Source organism: Mustela nigripes, chromosome 4 (assembly GCF_022355385.1).
Source record: "Mustela nigripes isolate SB6536 chromosome 4, MUSNIG.SB6536, whole genome shotgun sequence".
In the NCBI taxonomy this organism is placed as follows: domain Eukaryota; kingdom Metazoa; phylum Chordata; class Mammalia; order Carnivora; family Mustelidae; genus Mustela; species Mustela nigripes.
Genome location: NC_081560.1, coordinates 30,068,039 through 30,076,396, shown reverse-complemented (window position 1 = coordinate 30,076,396; position 8,358 = coordinate 30,068,039). Strand labels below are relative to the sequence as shown.

The window sequence follows — 8,358 nt, the reverse complement described above, 5'->3', positions numbered from 1 at the left end:
AAAAAAAAAAAAAAAAAAAAAAGAACCTCGTTGCTTTGAAGAGGGAACACAACAAAGCTGATTCTCAGACCGTTATGAAGGTGATACTTCTCAATTCTTCTATTACCTGTGGGGAACACAATTAGGTTGACTCTGAAAATGACAAAAAATGGAAATCTGGAGATTTGCCTGCTGCTACTTCTAGGACAACAGATAGGAACAGGGAAAAAGGAAGTCAGTACCTTCTCCACAACTCCCACTTCCTATGATTTCTTTAGGGCCTACTCTCTAACCTGAATTGAAGCCAGCTCACAATGAAATGAGTCTTAAGACAATCATGCAGAATATAGAAGTTTAATGTAGAGCTGAAAGACAATAGATAAATTTACTGAAAAAAATTAACCTTTTTTAATGCAGTTTTAGTGTTATATGTACATTACATGCTCATCATTATACTGATTAATTTTCCTTGCTGTGTGTATATATATATTTTTTCATTTTAATATATTTGGAATCATTGTGACAGTAGAAAATATATAAATTATAAACAAAATAATGCTCTGAGAGTTACCACCCTAAAGGTAGAATGAGACTCAAACATAGGAAATGTGATGACTCTTCAACTTGTAGCTTCTTGAAATGTTTCATTCTTTCTTCTTTTCCAACATATATGTGGAAGGTTGTAATTATCTTTATATACTCTGCTTCAGCTGCTTCTCACACGTTTTGATAATTCTTATTTGTTTTTCAGTTACAAGTATTTTGTAATTGTCATTTCAATGTCTTTTTTGACCTGTGGGTTGTTTTGAAGTTTATGCTTAGGGTTGAACCCTTTAGGGACTTTATAATCATTCTGTTACTGCACTGAAATCATTACAATTTAATTCCACATTATTCAGAAAAATCTTCTGTATTATTTTAATACTTTGAAATGTCTTTATACTTACTTAAGTGTCTAGCATATAGTTCATTTTGAGAAGTGTTCCATTTATATTACAGATGATATACATTCTGTTCCTTTTGAGTGTAGGGTTCTATATATGTCAAATAGAACAAGTTGGTGAAATATGTTTTCAAATATTGTATATTTTTGCCATTTGTATCAGTCTTTTCTAATAGTTACTAAGATTTGTGTTCAGATATTCATCTATGATTATAAATTTGTCTATTTTTTTTCCTAAATCTTCAAATTTTGGCTTTTTGCATTTTGAAAGCAAATTTAAGATTATTATACCTCCATTTTTATAGGAACCATTTATCCATATAAAGTGTCTTTCCTTTCCCCTAATAATATTTTCTACATTCAATTTTTTTATATTATTATCATTATGCCAAATATCTTTTGAGTATTTGCATATTTCACAGGATACTTTTTTTTAGTCACTCTTCTTTCAAATCTGTTTATATTTTTATCTATAGTGAGACTTTTATAATGGGAAAATAATTGTGTCTTTTGTTTTTAATCCTTTCTGACAAAATTTGTCATTTAATTAGAAGGGTTTTTTTAATGTTTAATTTAACCACTGATATAGGGAAATTTAAATCACCATCTTGCTATTTATTTACTAATTGTTCTGTATATTATTTATTTCTTTCTTCTTTTCTAGCCTCCCTTTGAATAATCAAGTTTTTATTTTTTTTGTTGTATCTCCATAGTACATATGTTATTTATGCTATTTTACTTTTATAAGTTAGCTAGTATTCTTTTACAAGTTAACTAGTAATATAGAGATTAAAATATGCAACTTTTGCTGTTTACAGTCTACCTTAAATAAATGCTTTCAGCATGTCTCAAACAACTTGAGAATCTTAGAACAGTTGAACTCCATTTATCCCATTCCTCACCGTCTTGCTATTATTGTAGGTTTTATTTATTTGCTTTAAAATTCACATGTTATACTTAATTTTTTCTTTTGCTTTTAAATATAAGACTACTTTATAAATTTGCTTATATATCTGTTCCTTTCACTGCTATTTATTCCTTTAGGCATCGTGGAGCTTCTGTCTGGTATAATTTCCCTTCCATACGGGATACACCAAAAATAACTAGCCGAAACAGTCTCAGGTGACTAATAATTTACAAGAGGAATAGGAAGACCCCACCTAGAAGTTACCTGCAGATCTTGCTTTTCTGCATGCTTGCCCACCCTCCTCCTCATGAAGGCTAAGCAGAAAATAAGCATAAATAACTTGTAGCACCACCCAAACTAACTGTGCAAAAAGAACAAAAGCATATACAACAGAAAACTTCAAACGCAAAGGAAGTACAATCAGGACTCAACAAATATATGAGAAAAGCCAATGACATAAAAGGCTGATCATGATAAATCAAAGTAATTACAGTTGCATAAAATATTATTAAAATCTAATATGGGGAAAGAGTTAAATCAACCCCTACATATTATAATGTGTCAATTTGGACCTTCTTTGCTTCTATGATTCTATGTTAGAATTTTCCTGCACTGTTGCTTATTTATTTATTTGTTTATTTGTTTGTTTGTTTATTTATTATGTCTGTGTCTGCCTTCTGGAATAGGGACAGAAAATAAAGCATCATGCATTTACTTTGTCTCTCCAGAGGCTTAGATAAATTTTAACTTTTAATAAATAAATCTTCTTAACCTTGAAGTCTGAAATAGAAGTGATCTATGGGAATCTAAAATGAATGCAATTTTAAATAAGTACAAACAAATATAATCAATAAGACAGCTTATTAAAGGAAACATAGATAAATACAGTTGAAAATTTTAGGTGGTTGTTGAAATAGTTTTTAAAATATTTAAATGTCAAATAGTAAAATTATAGTTATGCTGGATTTATTTTTTTTAAAGAGCTGAATAAAATACTACTTTTCTAAGATCTAGCCATGGAATCATTCTAAAATGGAGCACAAAGGGTTGACAATGAAGAATATACAAAAGAAAGACAAGTGAAATAGGAAATAGAAGCAGACATTCTAAATCTAATGGAGAATGAAGGAGGAAATAGAGAATGGAAGAGTTTCTCTTTAAAGAAATAAAAGAGAAGGATGCTCCAAAACTGATGAAAAAGAGGTATACACAGATCAAAAAGGACATACAGCTCCAGGAAAAAAAAAATTATGTCTCTCTCTTTCTCTCTCTATATATGTATATACATAAACACACACAATTATATATACACATAATAAATATAAATATGTATATACAGAATACATGCATAAATGTACAATATATAAATTATATGTACATATATATGTATATATAGTATATATACAATACCAAAGTTGATAATGTTAACAAACAAAAAAATCTGAAATTATTATTTATAAGAAAGCAGAATCAAACTGATACCAGACTTCTCATCAAAATAGAATCTAGGAAAGAGCAAATGGCATTTTCAAAGGAGAATTAACAGGTTCTATACCTAAGCAGGTAGGATGTTGAAGTAAAGTTACTCAAACATGAAAATTCTCAAGAGAGTATTTCAAAACTTCTAAATCCCCAAGGGAAGAATTTCTGAAGTATATACTTCTTTAATCCAAGAATTAGATTGCAGGAAGACAATAGGAACAATGAAGTTAGTAAAGCAAATGCTAAATGTTAACTATAAATACATACATATGAGAAAAATTAATAAATCTGGAAATAAATTGCCAGACAAAATCATCAGAGGAAGTGAACACTAATGGCAAGGAAATGACACTCTCTCCTTGTCTAACTTGACCTCAGATAGCTGAAACAATAAAAAATGGGATGGGTCATTTGTTTTTCTAAGACATAGACTATAGGTAATAGTTAATTCTATATATTCCTGGACAGCATAAGTTTAAATATATGTTCTAAATATTGAATGCTGAGTGACTTCTGATTCTTGAAACTAGATATAGAAAAAAATTCTCCTACAATTCAAATAGCTTTGAATTTCTACAGACATACCTCTTAAAGCATTTCTGGGCTCATTGGAAAAAAGAAAGCACGAGAATGAGCTAAATAAATAAACAAAAAATAAGATAAATTGATTGGTTTCATCAATGTACACAAATGCGTTGCCTTGGGTCAAAATGGCACAAGGCTGCTAAGATCTGGAAATGAAGCCTTGAGTCCACACCAAGGTGTGAGCTTATTAGGGTGGAACATTCAAAGTTAATAAGGTTGTTGCAGATAAATAACATCATTATTTTCTTCCTGGCAAAAATAAATGCAAACATAAATCTCATCTACACCCAAATGAAACATATCCCCAACTCAACTTGCCCTCAGATCCCTCCAAATCTCAGCAGCCACTGCAATGCCATTTAACCAGAGAGAGACTGAAAGGGACCCCAGACTGCCAAGGGGTCGCGACCACATACATATCTTCTACTTGAAAACTTGACAGAAGAAGCTGATCCAGGAAAACATTGCTGGAACTCTTATGGTTAGAAGAATAAAACTTTGTTTTTTCTTCTTCCTGCAGAGGTCCGGCCAAACTAGCGCCCCTAAAGTGTATATTTCTCTAGCTTCATGGTTAGTCCACCTCTATTGCCCTGGCATCCTCCCTCTTCCCCACATGTATTTCTCATCCATGTATCCCTGAAGTAGCTCTTAAGAGATGCAGCATTGTGATGGCCCAGGAAGGCATAGGACTAGTCATATTAATCATCAGTTTGTTAGAATATATAATGAAATACCCCAGTTCAGATGATGCTTACTTAAATTTATTGCCCATGGCTTATAGTTCCTTTGACTTCTGAAACAGAATAGGAAAGACCAATCCAGAAAGAAGAAAGAAGAAACTTTAGCTGATACACCTCAAACAGAACCATTGACCTGCTGAACCTAATAGTCTACTTAGCTATTTTCCACAGGTTACAATGATAAAATTTGGGGAACAGTATAATTTTTTGGAAGTTTATACATTTTGAGTGACCCAAGCTCTTAGAAAGATATAAAATATAAAAGGTGCCTGGCTGGGTCAGTTGATAGAGCATACAATGCTTGATCGTGGGGTTGTGAGTCCATGCCCTCTGTTAGGCTTAGAGATTACTTTTAAAAATTAAAATAAAATAATAGAATAATGCTTAACTAGGAAAAAAAGAGACTCAGGTTCTAATGTCAATCTACATACTGACTAAGATAACTTAACCTAATTTTTCTGAGATTTTTCTTTTTGTTAAAGAAAAACATAACCGAATGAAGGAAAACAACTAGATTAAAAGGTAAAAAAAAGTCTCCTATGAAACACTCTCAGAAAACCATATTGATATTAAAAATTTCACAAGCATGCACACACACACATATGCAAACACAAAGGTGCCTATGTTGTTTGCTTAATAGTGATGTATAGAGGTTACAGAGCAAAGGAAGCACGTTATAAACTGGAACAATACAATAACTTACCTAATAAATTCGAAACACCAAGAAAGAACAGTTACTGGTGAAATCTCTGTTGTCACTTTAAACACTGAGGAAAAGGGCAAAGAGATTAAAGTGATAAGAATGAGATAAGTACAAAGAGACTGATGATCTAACAGACGTTTCCTAAAATGGAGAATGCATCAATTGAAATCTAAAACATGTATTCAGAGAAATGGCACAGCAAAATTTCCCTGAAATGAAAAATTGTATAAGTACATTAAAATATGCCAATTATACCAAAATGAATTAAAAGATAAAAATCAACATTGAATTATATACTGGATATTATAAAGGTCAACTCTTTTTAAAGTATACTTGGTTCATCTAGGTAGAATATGAAAGTCACCTGCAGAGTGAAAATCAGGCTGGACTTAGACTTACCCACAAAACCAAGAACAGTTCGGCAACATTTTGAAAACACATAGGAAATATTGTTACCAAGAAAATTATATTTAGCCTAATTTTCATACAAGTATAAAAACAAAAGGAAGATATACTCGAATATGAGGAAGCTCAAAGAAGACAGCATTCACAGGCACTTTTTGGAAAAGCTACTTACTGGATTTCACCAGGAGAGTCAAAATACACAGTTTGGAAATGAAGGTATCATTTAGAAGGACTGTTGCTATATATTGAAATCCTATATAGAACCAAGATTCTGAAATAAGGAGAATTGTTGGTACAGACCAGATAATGTAAGTGCTATGAAGTCTAATTAAACATATTCTAAAAATGCAAAAGTTGTATGAAAGGAGAAATTAAAGTGAAAGTTATAGTGCTGATATGTCGTTTGCAAATATCTTCTCCCATTCTGTCAGTTGTCTTTTGATTTTGTTAACTGTTTCCTTTGCTGTGCAAAAGCTTTTGATCTTAATGAAATCCCAATAGTTCATTTTTGCCCTTGCTTCCCTTGCCTTTGGCGATGTTCCTAGGAAGATGTTGCTGCGGCTGAGGTCAAAGAGGTTGCTGCCTGTGTTGTCCTCAAGGATTTTGATGGATTCCTTTCTCACATTGAGGTCCTTCATCCATTTTGAGTCTATTTTCGTGTGTGGTGTAAGGAAATGGTCCAATTTCATTTTTCCGCATGTGGCTGTCCAATTTTCCCAACACCATTTATTGAAAAGGCTGTCTTTTTTCCATTGGACATCCTTTCCTGCTTTGATGAAAATTAGTTGACCATAGAGTTGAGGGTCTATTTCTGGGCTCTCTATTCTGTTCCATTGATCTATGTGTCTGTTTTTGTGCCAGTACCATGCTGTCTTGATGATTACAGCTTTGTAATATATCAGATAAAGGACTAGTGTCCAAAATCTATAAAGAACTTAGCAAACTCAACACCCAAAGAACAAATAATCCAATCAAGAAATGGGCAGAGGACATGAACAGACATTTCTGCAAAGAAGAAATCCAGATGGCCAACAGACACATGAAAAAGTGCTCCCTATCACTCGGCATCAGGGAAATACAAATCAAAACCACAATGAGGTATCACCTCACACCAGTCAGAATGGCTAAAATCAACAAGTCAGGAAATGACAGATGCTGGCGAGGATGCGGAGAAAGGGGAACCCTCCTACACTGTTGGTGGGGATGCAAGCTGGTGCAACCACTCTGGAAAACAGCATGGAGGCTCCTCAAAATGTTGAAAATAGAACTGACCTATGACCCAGCAATTGCACTACTGGGTATTTACCCTAAAGATACAAACGTGGTGATCTAAAGGGGCACGTGCACCCGAATGTTTATAGCAGCAATGTCCACAATAGCCAAACTATGGAAAGGACCTAGATGTCCATCAACAGATGAATGGATCAAGAAGATGTGGTATATATACACAATGGAATACTATGCAGCCATCAAAAGAAATGAAATCTTGCCATTTGCGACAACATGGATGGAACTAGAGCGTATCATGCTTAGCAAAATAAGTCAAGCAGAGAAAGACAACTATCATATGATCTCCCTGATATGAGGAAGTGGTGATGCAACATGGGGGCTTAAGTGGGTAGGAGAAGAATAAATGAAACAAGATGGGATTGGGAGGGAGACAAACCATAAGTGACTCTTAATCTCACCAAACAAACTGAGGGTTGCTGGGGGGAGGGGGTTTGGGAGAAGGGGGTGGGATTATGGACATTGGGGAGGGTATGTGCTTTGGTGAGTGCTGTGAAGTGTGTAAACCTGGTGATTCACAGACCTGTACCCCTGGGGATAAAAATATATGTTTATAAAAAATAAAAAATTTAAAAAAAAAAAACAACCAAAAAAAAAAAAAAAAGAAAGTTATAGTGCTAATAATTTCATCTTTCATAGCAGGAAGTTCATAATAGTAATATATTATAGAAACATGGGATAGAACTATTATAAAATACAAATATACATTAACTTTTATAAAATAGAAATAGCATTTTAAAGGGAAACAGGAATGACTTCAAAATCTCTGATACCCCTTAAAGCAAAACTCTGTAAATGCCTGTGCTCACTATTTGCATTTCTCTCCCAAACCTGATACAATCAGTCCTTCATCCTCTCTCCACAGAAACTGCTTTCGTGAACTCTGTGTTGCCATACCTAGTGGTCATTTCTCAGCCTGCATCTTACTTTCTTTATCTTTTTTATTGGGCACTCAGATTACCCTTCTCCTGGCAAGACTGACTTTCCTCTTAGAGGACATCAATGTCTTCCCATTTTTTCTTTGGTTTTATGGCCTGCAGCTTTTTAAGATTTCAATTAATCTTCCTCAAACTAGAACTATAAAGATTGTAGAGTTCCTAGATTTAGCACTTGAATTTCTTTGTCTTTATGACTTCTTAAGGGATCGCATATGATTTCGTCAATACATGAAATGAATTGTCAGCATTTATATACTGTCAGTTTTTAAAAGTACATCCATCCTAAACCTCATCCTGAATTCTAGACTCAAATATTCATCCACTTCCTTGACATCTAAATTTGAATATCTGATAGCTATCTCAAACTTAACATGTCAGGAGTGAAACTC

General features: G+C 33.3%; 1 pseudogene; it reads right to left on the bottom strand.

Annotated features, from left to right (window-relative positions):
- LOC132016271 (microtubule-associated protein RP/EB family member 1-like) overlaps window positions 1–8,358 on the bottom strand; it is a 145,418-nt pseudogene that overhangs the window by 72,998 nt on the left and 64,062 nt on the right.